Source organism: Microcebus murinus, chromosome 29 (assembly GCF_040939455.1).
Source record: "Microcebus murinus isolate Inina chromosome 29, M.murinus_Inina_mat1.0, whole genome shotgun sequence".
In the NCBI taxonomy this organism is placed as follows: domain Eukaryota; kingdom Metazoa; phylum Chordata; class Mammalia; order Primates; family Cheirogaleidae; genus Microcebus; species Microcebus murinus.
In genome coordinates this window covers 8,875,006-8,890,169 of record NC_134132.1, presented here as the reverse complement: position 1 = coordinate 8,890,169, position 15,164 = coordinate 8,875,006, and the positions used below count along the sequence as shown (strand labels likewise).

Here is a 15,164-nt window from a genome sequence, read left to right as displayed (position 1 = left end):
AACGAGCACTTTTGAGGAGGGAGGTAGAAAACAGTAAGTTGCATAGACTTATCTATGTCCTTTTCCATCCTGACAATCCTTACTGCTATTCTTCTTTCTGTACTTAGAATCAAACTTGATCTCTCCACAGATGGTCTCAGTGACAGCAATACTAGTATTATACTAATTAAAAACACATGCTCTGCACTTAAATTGCCTGGGCTTAAATCCCAGATTTGCATTTACTCACTATTTTGTGTTTCATCAAGTTTCTTACCTTTTTTTAAGGCTTTAGGTTACTCCTATAAATTGTGGTTAAAATAAGAATACTTACCTTATGGAGTGGTTTTGAAAATTAAATGAAATAAAAATGTATTTAGAATAGTGCCTTAATAAGATGCTAAGTCTATGTCTATATGCTATTAACATTCCTTCATACACTTCTGATATTACTGGTTTACTTTTTTATAATAAAAATCCTGTCATAGCTAAGATGTCCACAAATTTATTTTTAGGAAGGAGAAATAAATATCCAGCACGGGTAAAAATTGAAAATACACAAATTAAATTTTAATAAAATAAAAATTTCTGTGTTATAAACATAGATTATTTTCTCTATAATGTTTTTAATTTCGTATAAGAGTTAAATTTGATTCTTCTGATTACAAAATGATAATCAACTACAGCTTTACAACAGTTTTTGAAGGATGTTATATAAAGGATTTTTTTAAAGGAGCTATTTTACTGTGTTTAGTAATCTATGTTAATTATTAGGAGATTTTAAAGCTAAATAGCATGCACATTAGAATTGACATTAGGATAAGTTTTTCTCAGTTTGGCCTTGTTTTTTAACAAAAAAACCCAGATATTCAGGATTCATTATTACACCAACATTTAAAAATTCTTAATGAAAGGACCAGGAACTGACATTTAACATTTGTGGGAAAACTGTGCAAATTTTTCTTTAACCTCTAGAGGTATCTTTCCCTCACAACCCACCCCACCTCTAATATATGAAAAAGGTAACTTAAGTATTGCATTATTATACTTATTGTGTGGATTACTGCAATTAACTGTGCATCTCTAAGCAACAAATAGGCATTATGCAAAACCACTGTGAACAGATGATACATTAAGAAACACAGCACTGCGATGCATGCTGCCCTTGATATTGAGAATTATAGCAGTTGAGATGGAATATGCAAATGGAAAATCAACCCAAGGTCAGAGTTAGAAGGGCAAAATGACAATTTTTTGCTGGTTTCAAAATGAGAAATCCATTTCTACTGCACAATAAAGTTAAAGAAAATTAGTAAAAGAAAATTTAGATATTTCACTCCTCCTTGCTTCTTTAGCTGGGAAATAATTCAGTGATTCTTGCTACTTCAGAGAAAAGGAGGAATTAGTTACTCTTTATATTATCCCTCTGGGATAACTTTACACTTTTATTTCCTAACATTTTATCCCCTTGTATTTACTCTAATGAGAGGAAATGGTATAGAGTTGATAGAATATTACTCTATAAGTTATCTATGGTCTTTGTTCTATTAGTATTTATGCTTTTATTACTGTATGGGTGACTTTGGGAAAGTATGTTTTTCTGCACTTCTCTTTATCATAAATACATATAATAAAAATTGATAAATATCATTATGCATCTAATTTTCCTGGAGGAGTAAAGAGATTAACATGTGATTAACAGATTTATTTAGCTAAGTAAATTTTATAGTTTTAACTCCCCATCTTTTTCTTTTATGAGCACCTCTGGTGCAGAGGAGTCATCTGATGATATTCCTCAGTCCTTGGCTCACTATCCTTATGCCTCCTTTTTCTTATTCCTTGTCCACCCTAATCATCACTTCTTTTTTAATGTACTTTTCTAATAAGTTTGATTTATGTACTTTTATGAGTATGTATCAAATAAAATGTGTCCCACTAAATAAGTCACCTGTGCTTAATTTATATAACCATGACTCAGTTATATATATGATATTGGTTATACAAGCTACCATGTACAATATCCATTGTACATGTCCAGTGTAATTTACTCATTTATAATGGTAATGTTGCCTTCATCTCCTCTAGATTATCTATGATTCTCTGTTACTGCAAACAAAGTAAAATAAAACATGCTGGTATAGGTACCCTTCTGTCCCTACAGAGGAATTTCTCTAGCATTTATTTATTTTCAGAATATTATGGGGTTACAAATGTTTTGGTTACATTAATTGCTTTTGTACAGACTGAGTCACAGTTATAAGTGTGTCCATCACCCAGAGAGTGTGAACTGTACCCATTAGGTATGAATTCACCCATCCTTTTCTCACCACTCCCACTTGCTTGATTTCTGTTATTTTACTTCCATATGTGTGCAAGTATTGGTTGATTAGCTCCAACTTAGTAGTGAGTTCATGTGGATTTTGTTTTTCCATTCTTGCAATACTTAAAAGGATGGTCTCCAGTTCCATCCAGGTTGTTACAAAAGGCATTAATTAGTTCATCATGTTTTATGGCTGAGTAGTACTCCATGATATACACATATCACATTTTATCAATTCATTCATGTATCAATAGGCACTTGGTTTGTTTTCACATCTTTCCAATTGTGAATTGTGCTGCTAGAAATATTCGAGTACAAGTGTTTTTTTTATAAAATGCCTTTTTTTCCTTTGGGTAAATACCCAATATTGAGGTATCTCCACATTACTTTCTATAGAGGTTGTACTACTTCGAGTCCCACCAACAGTGTATAAGTGGTCCTTTCTCTAAGCATCCATGCCAACATCTGTTTTTTGGGGGACTTCTTGATAAAAGTCATTCTCACTGGAGTTAGGTGATATCTCATTGTGGGTTTGATTTGCATTTTCCTGATGGTTAGAGATGTTCAATATTTTTCATATGCTTATTGACGATTAGTCTATATTATTTTGAAAAGTTTCTGTTCATATTTTTTTGGTCCACTTTTTAATGGGGTTGTATGGCATTAGCTTGCTGATTTGCTTGAGTTCTTTGTAGATTCTGGCTATTTGCCCTTTATTGGATGTAGCATACTAATACTTTCTCCCATTCTTGTCTATTCACTCTATTGATTGTCTCCTTGGCTGTGCAGAAGCTTTTTAATTTAATCAGGCCTCATTTATTTATTTATTTTTTGTTGTTGCTGCAATTGCCTTTGGGGTCTCCTTTGTAAATTCTTTGCCTAGACCAATACCTATAAGAATTTTTCCAGTCTTTTCTTCCAGAATTCTTATAGCTCCATGCCTTGGATCTAAGTCTGTTATCCATTGTGAATTAGTTTTTGAGAGTGGTGAGAAGTGCAGATCTTGTTTCAGTCTTCTACATGTAGCTATCCAATTTTCCCAGCACTATTTATGGAATAGGGATCCTTTTCCCCAGTGTATGTTTTTGTCTGCTATGTGAAAGATCAGATGCTAATCTGTTCGTGGTTTTATATCTAGGTTCTCTGTTCTGATCCATTGGTCTAGATCTCTGTTCTTATGCCTATATCATGCTGTTTTGGTTACTATAGCCCTTTAGTATATAGCTTGATGTCTAGTAGACTGATACTTCTTGATTTGTTCTTTTTGCTTAAGGTTGGTTTGTCTATTTAGGGACTTTTCTGGTTCCATACCAAGCATATAATTATTTTTTCTAGACCTGCAAAAAATGACGTTGGTACTTTAATGGGGATTGTATTGACTCTTTAAAACACTTTGGGTAGTACAGGCATTTTAACAATTTTGATTCTGCTGATCCATGAGCATGATATGTTTTCTTCATTTGTTTACATCCTCTGTGATTTCCTTCCTCAGTGTTTTGTATTTCTCCCATAGAAGGTTTCCACCTCCTTAATTAAATATATTCCTAAGTAAATTATTTTCTCTAATGTTAATTCATGAATTGAATGGCGAGGTCAAAGGATGTGTTTCATTTTATTGTTTCCTTACAGTTCAAGATATACTTAATTTAATTGAATGCTCTAAATTTCCATTTAAGGAGGCAGTTTGTATCCACAAATCTAAAGAATTAGTATTTCTTTTGTTCTGAGCATTGTATAACTCTTTATTTTTATCATTTTACTTATTTCTTTAATCTTATTCATATCTGTAACTTCTCCCTTCGTAAAAATTCTTTTACATTCTTTTCTGCCCTCTTTTCCTTTTTTATACTCATACCTCAGCTTCTGACAATTTATTCTTTTCTGTAATTTTGTTATACATTTTACTTTTTAAATCTTTTGTTTCAGAAAACAAGAGCAAAACCAAACTTTACTTACTAAATTATATATTTATATGAGAACTCAGTTTGGAGATGTCATATAAGAAACATGAAATGAAAAATTAAAATATATAAGAATCTCATATTTTTATATAGTCAAGCAGGTACAACCCCATTATGTACATATTTAACTGTTTGTTTTTCTTTGTCTTTCTTTCTTTTTTTTTAAGAGATGGGATATTGCTCTGTTACTCAGGCTGGAATGCAATAGCCTAATTATAACTCACTATAACTTCAAACTCTTGGGTTCAAGTGATCCTCCTGCTTCAGCCTCCCAAGTAGCTAGGACTATAGGCATACACCAATGTGCCTAGCTAATTTTTAAATTTTTTTGTAGAGAGTATCTTTATGTTACCCAGGCTGGTCTTGAACTCCTTGTTGCAAGGGAGCCTCCTATCTCAGCCTCCCAAAGCACTGGTATTACAAACTTGAGCCACTACGCTCAGTTCTACACATACATTTTCAGGATAAATAATAGTAACTAGTTCTCAAGTAAGAACACTTGAGAGCACCATTTGTCTTACACAGTTCATCCTAGATTCACCTGGTAATTGAGGTGAACATTTGTGTTAGTTAATTAGCTTTACATAAAGGAAACAAACAAGAGTTATTATCTTTATGATGAGATAGCTTTTTTTTTTTTTTTTTTTTAGACAGAGTCTTGCTTTGTTGTCCAGGCTGGAGTGCTATGGCATCAGCCTAGCTCACAGCAGCCTCAAACTCCTGGGCTCAAGTGATCCTCCTGCCTCAGGCTCCCAAGTAGCTGGGACTACAGGCACACGCCAACACGCCTAGATAATTTTTTCTATTTTTAATAGACACTGGGTCTCTCTCTTGCTCAGGCTGGTCTCAAACTCCTGACCTCAAGCAATCCTTCCGCCTCGGCCTCCTAGATTGCTAGGATTATAGGCGTGAGCCACTGCACCAGGACCAATAAGGGATAGTTTTGCAACTTGGAACAAGACATCTACCAAAGTTAGGCTCTTCTATTCCCATAGAAACTGGTACATCTCCTTTGATGTTGACAGTTCAAAGTAATGACTGCCAGGTCCTTGAGAAAAACATTTCTAGGCCATGAGGCTGAAAAAAGGCCTATCTACTTTTCGAAAAGATTTATATACATTTCAAAGAGAGGAGAAAGTACTTGTAAGTTTTCTAAAGCAAATGCTCTAAGAAAAGGGATGAAGAAGATGTCTCTTCCTTTATGTCATCACAAAGAATTAAGCCTCTTATTTTTAATTTTTATTTATTTTTAAAACAATTCTTATTGTAAACCATGCCCATTTCATTCTAAACTAAATGAAAAGTTTAAAAATTAATGAAATTAAATCAAACATCTTCTTGGTATTGGTATATTTTAACAATATCAATAAAAATTATAATAAGCATTTCTTGAGTGCTTTCCCAGTATCAGTTATTTTAACTCATTTAATCTCACCACAATCCTATTAAATAGCTATTGTCAATTTCCTCCTTTTAGTGATAATGAAGTCAATCCAAGAAGATTAATCTATTAAGTGGCTAACCCAGGATATTAAGCCCAGCAGTATAGTTTAAGAGAGTCTATTAACCAAATGTGTCCATTGCCATTATTCTGTGTGTACAGTAGAATAGGCTAGATATAATTGTTTACATAGGAATTTTTTTCAATGTGATAACAGTACTTATTAAAATTAAAATAAGGATGTTACATGCAACATTAACATATTTAAAGTACTAGCTAAAATGATATCAAACCTATAGGTAAAGATTTTGATAATCAATAGAGGGTAAAACAAAAAACTGAAAGCCTATATTTAATACTTTATGTACCTTTTAAAAATATGTATACCTAAAAATTATTTTACTCTTAAGAGTAAACCATGGAAATCAGTTGCCAAGTGTTGGGGTAGGCTCTAATTGTTATTCTATATTTGTTGAGGATGCAAACTTTAACAGAAATAAAATTAAGTGGTTTTCTTTCAATGATAATTTGTAAACCTGCAAATCAAGAAAATATTTCGACTTGACAAAAATCTTGGTAATACTGTTTTCAGTGACCAAAAAGATATTTAGCCAAGTCTGTAAAACAACTACACAATCATTTAGACTTAATTTAAGCAAATGTTAGAAAGGAAAATGAGTATAATTTTTGATGTTTAATCTCAAATCTGGTATTACTTAAATATCTTTTTAAATTACTGAAATGATAGATTGCAGTGAATGTTCTCTAACCTCTTTCATGTTTCAATGCATTGTGACAATAAAAAAATGCCCTCAGGGTTTATTACTCTGAGGATTCTTCAGCATTCGCATAATGAAAACATATAAAGAGGTAAGAAAAATCACTTTAGGAATAGTGTTAAATAGTATTTATAGGACTAAAAATGAAAAACAGTGAATATACTGTACCAGGAACCAACAATGTGTCCCACCACATGTTGTCAAATTAAGAGTAGATAAAAATAATGAAATACATTGTTAGAAATGTACTTATTATTGTCTTTTGTCATATTTACTCTTACAATATTGTTAAGGAATCTATACCGTAAAGTATGTGAAAAGCTGGGAAAGTTTAAAATGTAGACTGAAACTTGAGACTAACATTTAAATGATTCAAAAGTCACAGAAAAGGTTGTTATAAAGAAAAATATTAATTAATTTTTAAGTTTTAAGGATTATACATGAAGACACATGATTATATAGACTGTTTTCAAATGTTTCCTGAATCCTTGTCATTGATAGGGCTTAATGAGAGTTTAATGAGGAGTACTATTCAATTGCATGAGCATACTGGATTTATCTCAGACAGGATTCTTATATTACTGTCTACTCTATATATAAATCCTTTTTATACACTTGATGAACTGAATTAAGTTAAATCACATTGAGATGTTGGATTATAAATGCACAGGATCACAGGTGAAGGGCTACATGTCACAGAAAGACTATAAACATGCTTCAAGAAATATTAAAGTATGACAGATGCAGTTATGTATTAAACTTTTAGGGCAGGATAATGGGTAGTTTATTTTTTAGGAAAAACAGGTATACTTTTGAGAGTTAAGAAAACTGTATCTAATTGAATCTTTATTAACTATTTTTTAAAGTGTGGAAGCACCAGGTACTAATTGTTCTTTCTAATTTTCTCTATTTCTACCTATTCACTCATTTCTCCCCAAAACTTAAAATTTCCTAAATTGAGAGAATAAAATGAAAGCATAATAGGAATTATAGGTCTTATCCCAGACAAAATCAGGCTTATAATACTTACTAACAATGTTCCAGCTTGTCTTAATTATAATGCTGGTTTTTATCATAAAAAACAAAAAGCATTTGTAGATGAACAATATTATAGAGGTTTCATTATACCATCACTTAACCACATATGGTTTTATTAATAATTCTATTATATTCTCATTATTAAAATTCTTTAAAGAAAAATTACAAATTTTACTTACCAATTTAATTTTGCAATTTTACTTACCAATTTAAATTTTACTTACCAATTTTTATTTCAAAATCAGTGTTTCTTATGTTTCCTATCTATTATTTATTTTAATAATTATTTAGAAAATAGACCATGGTGGATATAAATGAAATAAAACATGACTAAATATGAACATATTTTAACTCTTTAATAATCAAAATAATCATATCGACAAGGAGTGTTCACCCGAGTGATGAACCAAGTGAATAAGTTATTAGCATGACCACATGATTTTTTACATTTATTTCCTTTGTATACTTGATATCTTCTTAAACCTATCAAATTATTTTATTCTCAATAAAAATAATCAAATGTTAGTCTTACTGATTTAAATGGAAATTAAAATGATATTAATCCCCTTTTTATAACACTTAAAATATTATTTATTGCAATATTAATTCACATGCCGTGAACTTTACTCTTTTTAAATTTTCAATTCAATTGTTTTCAGTATATTCACAGAGTTGAGCAACCATCCCTCTCTACTTTCCCAGTCTCTGGCAGCCACTAATCTACTTTCTGTCTCGATGAATTTGTCGATTCTGGACATTCATGCAAATAGAGACATAGAGTATGTGGTCTTTTGTGACTGACTTCTTTCATTTAGTGTAATATTTTCAAGATTCATTCATGGTGTAGCATATGTCAATGCTTCATTTCCTTTTATGGCTAATAAAATTAAATAGCATTGGATATAACATTTTATGTGCCATTCCTCTACTGATGAACCTTTGGATTATTTCCATTCTTAAATATTTTGAAAAATGTTCCTTAATACATTTATGTAGAAGTTTTTATGTAGATACGTGTTTTCACGTATCTTGGCTATGTAGCAGTGGATACCTAGAAGCATATGGTAACTTTGTGCTTACCATTTTCAGGAACTGCCAGACTGCTTTCCAAGGTGGTAGCGTCCTTTTACAATCCCAACACCAATGTATGAGGATTTCCTATTTTCCACATCCCACCACCATTTATTATTGTCTGTGTTCTTTATTTTAGCCAATCTAGTGGGTATGAAGTGGTAGCTCACGCTTTTGATTTGTACTTTCTTAATAATTCATGATGTTGAGCATCTTTTCATATGCTTATTGGCCATTTGTAGATCATTTCTGAAGAAACATCTATTAAAATCCTTTGCCTACATTTTAATTAGGTTGTCTTTTTATTGTTAACTGGTAAATGTTCTTGTATGTTCTGGATTCAAAACCTTTACATATATGTGCTTGCAAAGATTTTCTCTTACCCTGCATGTAGTCATTTCATTTTCTTGATGGTGTCCTTTGAAACATGAAAATTTTTAATTTTGATGAAATACAATTTATATATCATAATCTATCAATTTGGTTTTATAATAATTGCTTTTTGCAATTATCTTTTAAGTTATGTATAAAAAGAAAAGATTTAAGGCAAATACATTTTTACTGAGTTTTCTGTTAATATTTACCTATATAGTTACCTTAACTAGTGTTTTTTATTTCTTAATGTAGAATTAAGTTACTGTCTGATGTCTGTTTATTTTGGCCTAAAGGACTCCCTTTATTTCTTATAAGACAGGTCTTCTAAAACCAAATTCCCCCACTTTTTTCCTTCAAATCTAAATGTCTTAATTTCTATTTTATGTTTTTTGCTCTCTTTTATTTGCAAGAGTTCTGTGTAACAATTTTATGGCATTATTGACAACTGTGAATTATTAGTTGAAAAATACTGCTCTAGATTTATTTTAAGTGTGAAATATTTTAGAGGTTAGAATGACAAAAAATCACTTAACATCAGTGGCCATATTTAACAGAAACAAATCTAGCATTGGAAGAACTTCTATGCTTCTATGCTTTAAAATATGCCTTTACATTACTTTATTTCATCAAGAATACCTCTGTGAAAAAACAAGACATGTGCCAGTGGTAGATCAGTACTGAAAGTAAGTTTCCCTGTTACCCATTTGGTAATTTGTTTAAATTGAGTTTCACCTCAAGGTCAGATGACTCTTAAATTGTGAAATGTTTCTACTACATTGAAGGATGTAATTTTAGAAATTCTAAGTATCTTAGAGAGGGCCCTTCATTTGTGACATTGTTAATGATGGTGGTTATGACATCTTTTTTTTTAAAGAAATATTTTCAATTATTATGCTCATCTTGCTTTTAGTAATCTAAATTGCTATAAATTAATTATAATTAAAAATAGAAGAAATTTCAATTCTTCAGAATAAAAACAAAAATAGATTTTCTTAGTTCACAAGGATAAAATACAATTCTGCTAAACAAGATATAGTTACAAGATGGTGTGGCTAACTCCTAGTATTTACTGAACATCTGTAAAATACTTGGAGACTTTTTCCCCCAGGTTTTAGTAAGTAAAAATCTGGTAATTATCTCAATTTGGTATTAATTGGTGGTAATTTTCTGGTAATAACCTAGTGATTGTGCCTAGTGGAGGAAGATATTAGAAGAGAATGCAAGGAGGGAAACCATGTGATACCAGCTCTTAGATTCTGTGAATAAACATATCCCAAGAGGAAACAAGTTGTTCGCTACAACAATTAGCCAAAAATGATCACACCACAGGAAACAAGTATCCCACTTGGGTTCTATCATTAACTAAAAGGCATGAAACAAGAACAAAGTAATGCACTGTCTTGAATAAAGGGTGTGGTTATGTTGTCTTCCTACTAAGGATTAAGAAAAGCTGTTCTTATCACATACAGACAGTCACAGGGTCAGCAGTGATGCTCTTCTGCTGACCAAGGAGCATGAAGATTCTTGACAGAATACCTGAATTATTTTCTTTGGGAAATCAGGCAGTTTAAGATTTGAATAAGGTGGAAAAAAATAAGTTATAGGACCTGGAGAGTGGATCAAAAGAGCAAAAAAGGAATAAGGAAGGAAAAATGTCCTACATTAGAGATCTCTAACAAGTATGAGACTCTTCACACTAAGAGAAAATCTGGAGCTGGTGGAGAAACTCTAGGTTTGAGGCAGTTACATTAATTGAAAAAAGAAAGGCACAGGAGAATCTACAAATGTGACAAAGGAATAAAAAGAGGAGAGGCAGTATATTTTTGGAGATACAAAAAGAAAAAGGCTTCTTCTACAGAGGAAGAAATGAACTAATATGGGTTTTGATAGAAGGAAGATCCTTAAGATTCATTATGTAATCATCTACCATATGAAAACAGTGGTATATAGACAAGACACAGACATTAAGGAGGTCTACATTTTCCTAAGATTATTTTCTGGGGTATGACACACTTTCTATACCTGCTGACTGATATCTACACTGACATTTAATTCACACTGATTACAAACTATATATGAAGGATTGTTTTATACTGTAGACATTATATACTATATCTCATTTTACAGTAGTTCCTTTTTCCTCTTGCTCTATAAGCTAGTCATTTTATTTACACGTGGTGAACCTACTGGTCCCCCAGGTACCTCTTCCTGTCATTAGTGTCAGACCTTCACATCATATTTATCTCCATCAGAACTCTTGGTATCTAACTCTGACTATAATCAACCTCTAACCCTTCAAAAATTATAAAGGAAAAAGGTTTATATTTAGAAACTTCCTATTCTGACTTTTGGTTTGCGATGTTCTAATTCCCAGTGATTGCCCAGAATTCTTAATGGTGATACCCATTTTGAAGATCTTATTATTAGCTCTGCTTCACTATTAAGAATAGATTTGTACTTTATTTCCCATTTTCTCAGGACTATATGCTAGGTTAAGGTCACTCTCTTGATGACAGTGATGGCATATAGGTACATATTTTACATCCTATATCTAGTACAATAATCAGCACATATTAGACACAGTTGTTTTTGTTGAATGAAAAAAGAAAAGTTATGAACATTAGACATAAAACATTAGTTCTTTACTGTGTAGTAGTTCACCTCTTGCCTCTTGAATACTCCCTTCTTCTGAATAAGGTTTGCTTTTTCTTCATTGCTGTCTACTCCACCCAGGATTTGGAAAGTGCCTATAAAAATAATACAGTGTTAATAAGTACATCATTCATAGAATGCTATGCAGAGTGGAAAGAGTATCTGTGTATAAAACAATACTTGCCTTCCTAGGCCTTCTGGGACACATAGAGAAAAACCACATCAGAACTGAAGGCTGTATTTAGTAGCTCTAACTAGGAGGGCCAATCCAAAGTGAAAAAAATTATTTTCTGAAATAGAAATATTGTTACTAATTAAAATGTGATTAATCTTGTTGCTCCAAGCTTTACTAATATCACAGATTTTGATCAAATTATTCCTTTGAATTACTCCCTTGACAGTGAGTTCTAATTAATGACATTGGCATACCTATACATTAAATTAGTTTCAGGTATACGAAGGAAAATTCTAAATAGATCCTTTCAATAGCAGTGAAATTAGAGTCCTCTTTTATTTTTAAGCAAAAATAACTGTAAAAGAGCATTTACTGATATATCTTTTTTTTTTAACATTTTGATTTGTTCCCCTACCTTCTGTAGCCATAGGAATAATTTTAGTTCTAGCAAACCCTATGTAGAGCAAGAAGGAATTCCAGATAAAATGTTCATTCTAAGTTATCAGTTGTAATTTTATCATATTTTGATGACTTAAGTTAAATAGAAATTGATTTAATTGGTCTACTTTCACATATTTAAATTTTTTCTTTATTACTTATCCATTTTTTTTGGTACTCTCTTCACCTTCTTTGTCGTAACAGGTTGGAAATCATATAGAAACCATCCGAAAACATGGTCACTATTGTAAAAAATCAAATTGCTTTTTCTTTTTCTTACATCTATCTATCTGAGACTGCCTTTTATGGTAAGCTCCTAAACAGCTCATTAGATTGAGTAGTAGCCGGAGAGATCTAATCTATGCCTTCTCCCCTTCTCAGGAAGTCTTTCTTTGATTTCTTTTGACCAGCTAAGGAAAGTTAATAGATTTTTGTCTGTGTACGTTGTCTCCTTTATCGTGTCTCTGATAAATGCTCTGATCATTAGTATTGACAGAACAGGTTGTAGATATTAACTAGAATCCACATCAGAGGACAGACGCAGGAAATTTATTTACTTTCTGAAAGAATATTACATCTCTTCCCTGAAGCAATTTCATATCCCAGGAGTGTTTCTTTTCATTATGAACTATTTCCATATGTGCTGAACACTGAAAGTCGTGCAGATTAGTCAGAAATGAAAAATACCTGCAGAAGCAAATGCTTTGTTTTTAAGTTATGGAGATATCATACTTGAATATTATTCTTAATCCAAATGAATCACTGAATCACTAACGGGTAAGTAATTTATGTAATGATGGTAATGAAGAAGGAAAGGGATTAATAAAAGTGCCTTGAGTCTCAAAAAGAAAAAAGTATGTGCCTTTATTAAATACAAGATATTTAATAACATAAAAACACATCAGCACAAGACTATCAGTCAACATGTTTTAACTCATAAGATTTAGACTATATTTATATAATGTATGAATGTAATGATTAAACAATTTATGTGTTATTGTAAAATAAATTTTAACTGTAGCCAAAAAATTAATGCATATTTTAAGATTTTACAGATAATTTATTAAAGTCAATCCCAATCCGTTATATTATTACAAGCAACAAACAGTAACAATGAATAAACAAACTCTCAGTTCTTATAAATTATCCAATGACACTTGTATTTTTTTGTTTTTTATCATATATTCCTACTTTTTCTACACTGTGTACAATTCTGTTCTAATATTTAACTGGGCTTTATTTTAACACATATGTAGATTGCCCATTTACTTATACTTTGAAAGAAGAGTTGCTGATTTTCTAATTTTGACATGAAAATATATTTTACTAAAAGATAATGCTATAACAAGTCACTTGAATCGATTTATTCAAGATAATGTATAACTCAAAATAACAGCTATTTCTATGCTGGCTAAGTTTCCACTTATTCTTCAGTAAAAATCAAATCAAATCAGCTTAGAAATTGACCTATGTCCTTTACTTATCTCTTCTATTTGAGTTTAGTTATGTTTCATATAGACAAGTTGTAATACTGTGGCATTACTAAAAATAAATAAGAATTATGTAAAAAGTGAATAATTATTTCCCAGGCAAGCTTATTATTAGATATTGAATTATTACATTTTTTCTCATTCCTAGATTGTTGGCCTGTATAACTATTTACCTATGTAGAAAAAAAATGCATTATGCTGTAAAGAACTTATATTTTTGTTCAAAATCCTTTATTAATTCAATTTAAAAATTATATTTATGTATTGAAGAGGCAGTGAGTACTTTATGAGGCCATAAAAATATTAAAAAGGTGACTAAGACATTTCCTATTTATTGTATACAGGTAGTGATTAGACTAAGACATTGTTAAAAATATTTCCAATATAGTAAGATATATATAAAATTCAAGGAAATTCTGTGACTTGGGTGAGGCAAAGGGAATATACGTAACCTAAACATTTGTAGCTCCATAATATGCTAAAAAAAAAGTGTAAAATAAAAGGAAATTCTGCTTATTCCAAAAGACTGAGGATATATTTAATTATATAAGTTGCTTAGAAGTTAATAATTGGAGAATTTCTCTATTCAGAACATCTATCTGATATTAATCACATATAAAATGTTAGTTTTCCTGATGCCTAAAATATGCCAAATATGTTATAGGAATATAGTAGTTGGAGTTTTTAGAATCCACAGGGAAGTGGATAGTCTTATAGTTTCAGTGTGGTGAGTTTTTCATTTTATTTTCTTTTGGAGTTCAAAGGTTAAGGAAAAAGAATAATATAAGAAAATACCAAAACATAACACAAATCTACTAAAGCTTTGAAAAGTAAGCATTCAATGAAAAGGAAAGATATTTAAACTAACTTACAAACATTAAGTGTAATAGTAAAATGTTACTACATGTCTTGGTCCATTCCTTCTGCTATAACACAATACCACAGACTGGTAATTTATAAAAATAGAAATTCATTGCTCACAGGTCTGGAGGCTGAGAAGTCCAAGATAAAGGCATCCGCAGATTCAGCTGTCTGCTAAGGGCTCACTCTCCTCTTCTGAGATGGCACCTTCTTGCTGGCTCCTCATGTTGCATAATATGGAATGAGCTTTCCCTTGTAGCCTCTTTTATAATGGCACTAACCCCATTAATGAGATCTCTGTTCTCATGACCTAGTCATCTCCTAAAGACCCCACCTCTTAATACAATTCCACTAGGATTTGGGTATCAACATATGAATTTTGGGGGCACACAAATATTCAGACTATAATACTTTATGTCAAAATTATCTGCTGGGCGCAGTGGCTCACGCCTGTAATCCTAGCACTCTGGGAAGCCAAGGCAGACGGATGGCTCAAGATCAGGAGCTCAAAACCAGCCTGAGCAAGAGCGAGAAATAGAAAGAATTTAATTGGCCAACTAAAAATATATAGAAAAAACTAGCTG

The 15,164-nt window shown here is 31.4% G+C and overlaps 1 protein-coding gene and 1 long non-coding RNA gene across 3 annotated transcripts in view; one reads left to right on the top strand and one right to left on the bottom strand.

Annotated features, from left to right (window-relative positions):
* CCSER1 (coiled-coil serine rich protein 1) overlaps positions 1-15,164 on the top strand; it is an 899,545-nt gene that overhangs the window by 825,692 nt on the left and 58,689 nt on the right. The gene's annotated exons all lie outside the window — the stretch shown is intronic.
* The window catches only part of LOC105876347 (uncharacterized), a 40,276-nt gene continuing 36,931 nt past the window's right edge, over positions 11,820-15,164 (bottom strand). Inside the window, exon 3 of the long non-coding RNA XR_001156416.3 lies at positions 11,820-11,906. This is a non-coding gene — a long non-coding RNA (uncharacterized LOC105876347). The remainder of the gene's footprint in view (positions 11,907-15,164) is intronic.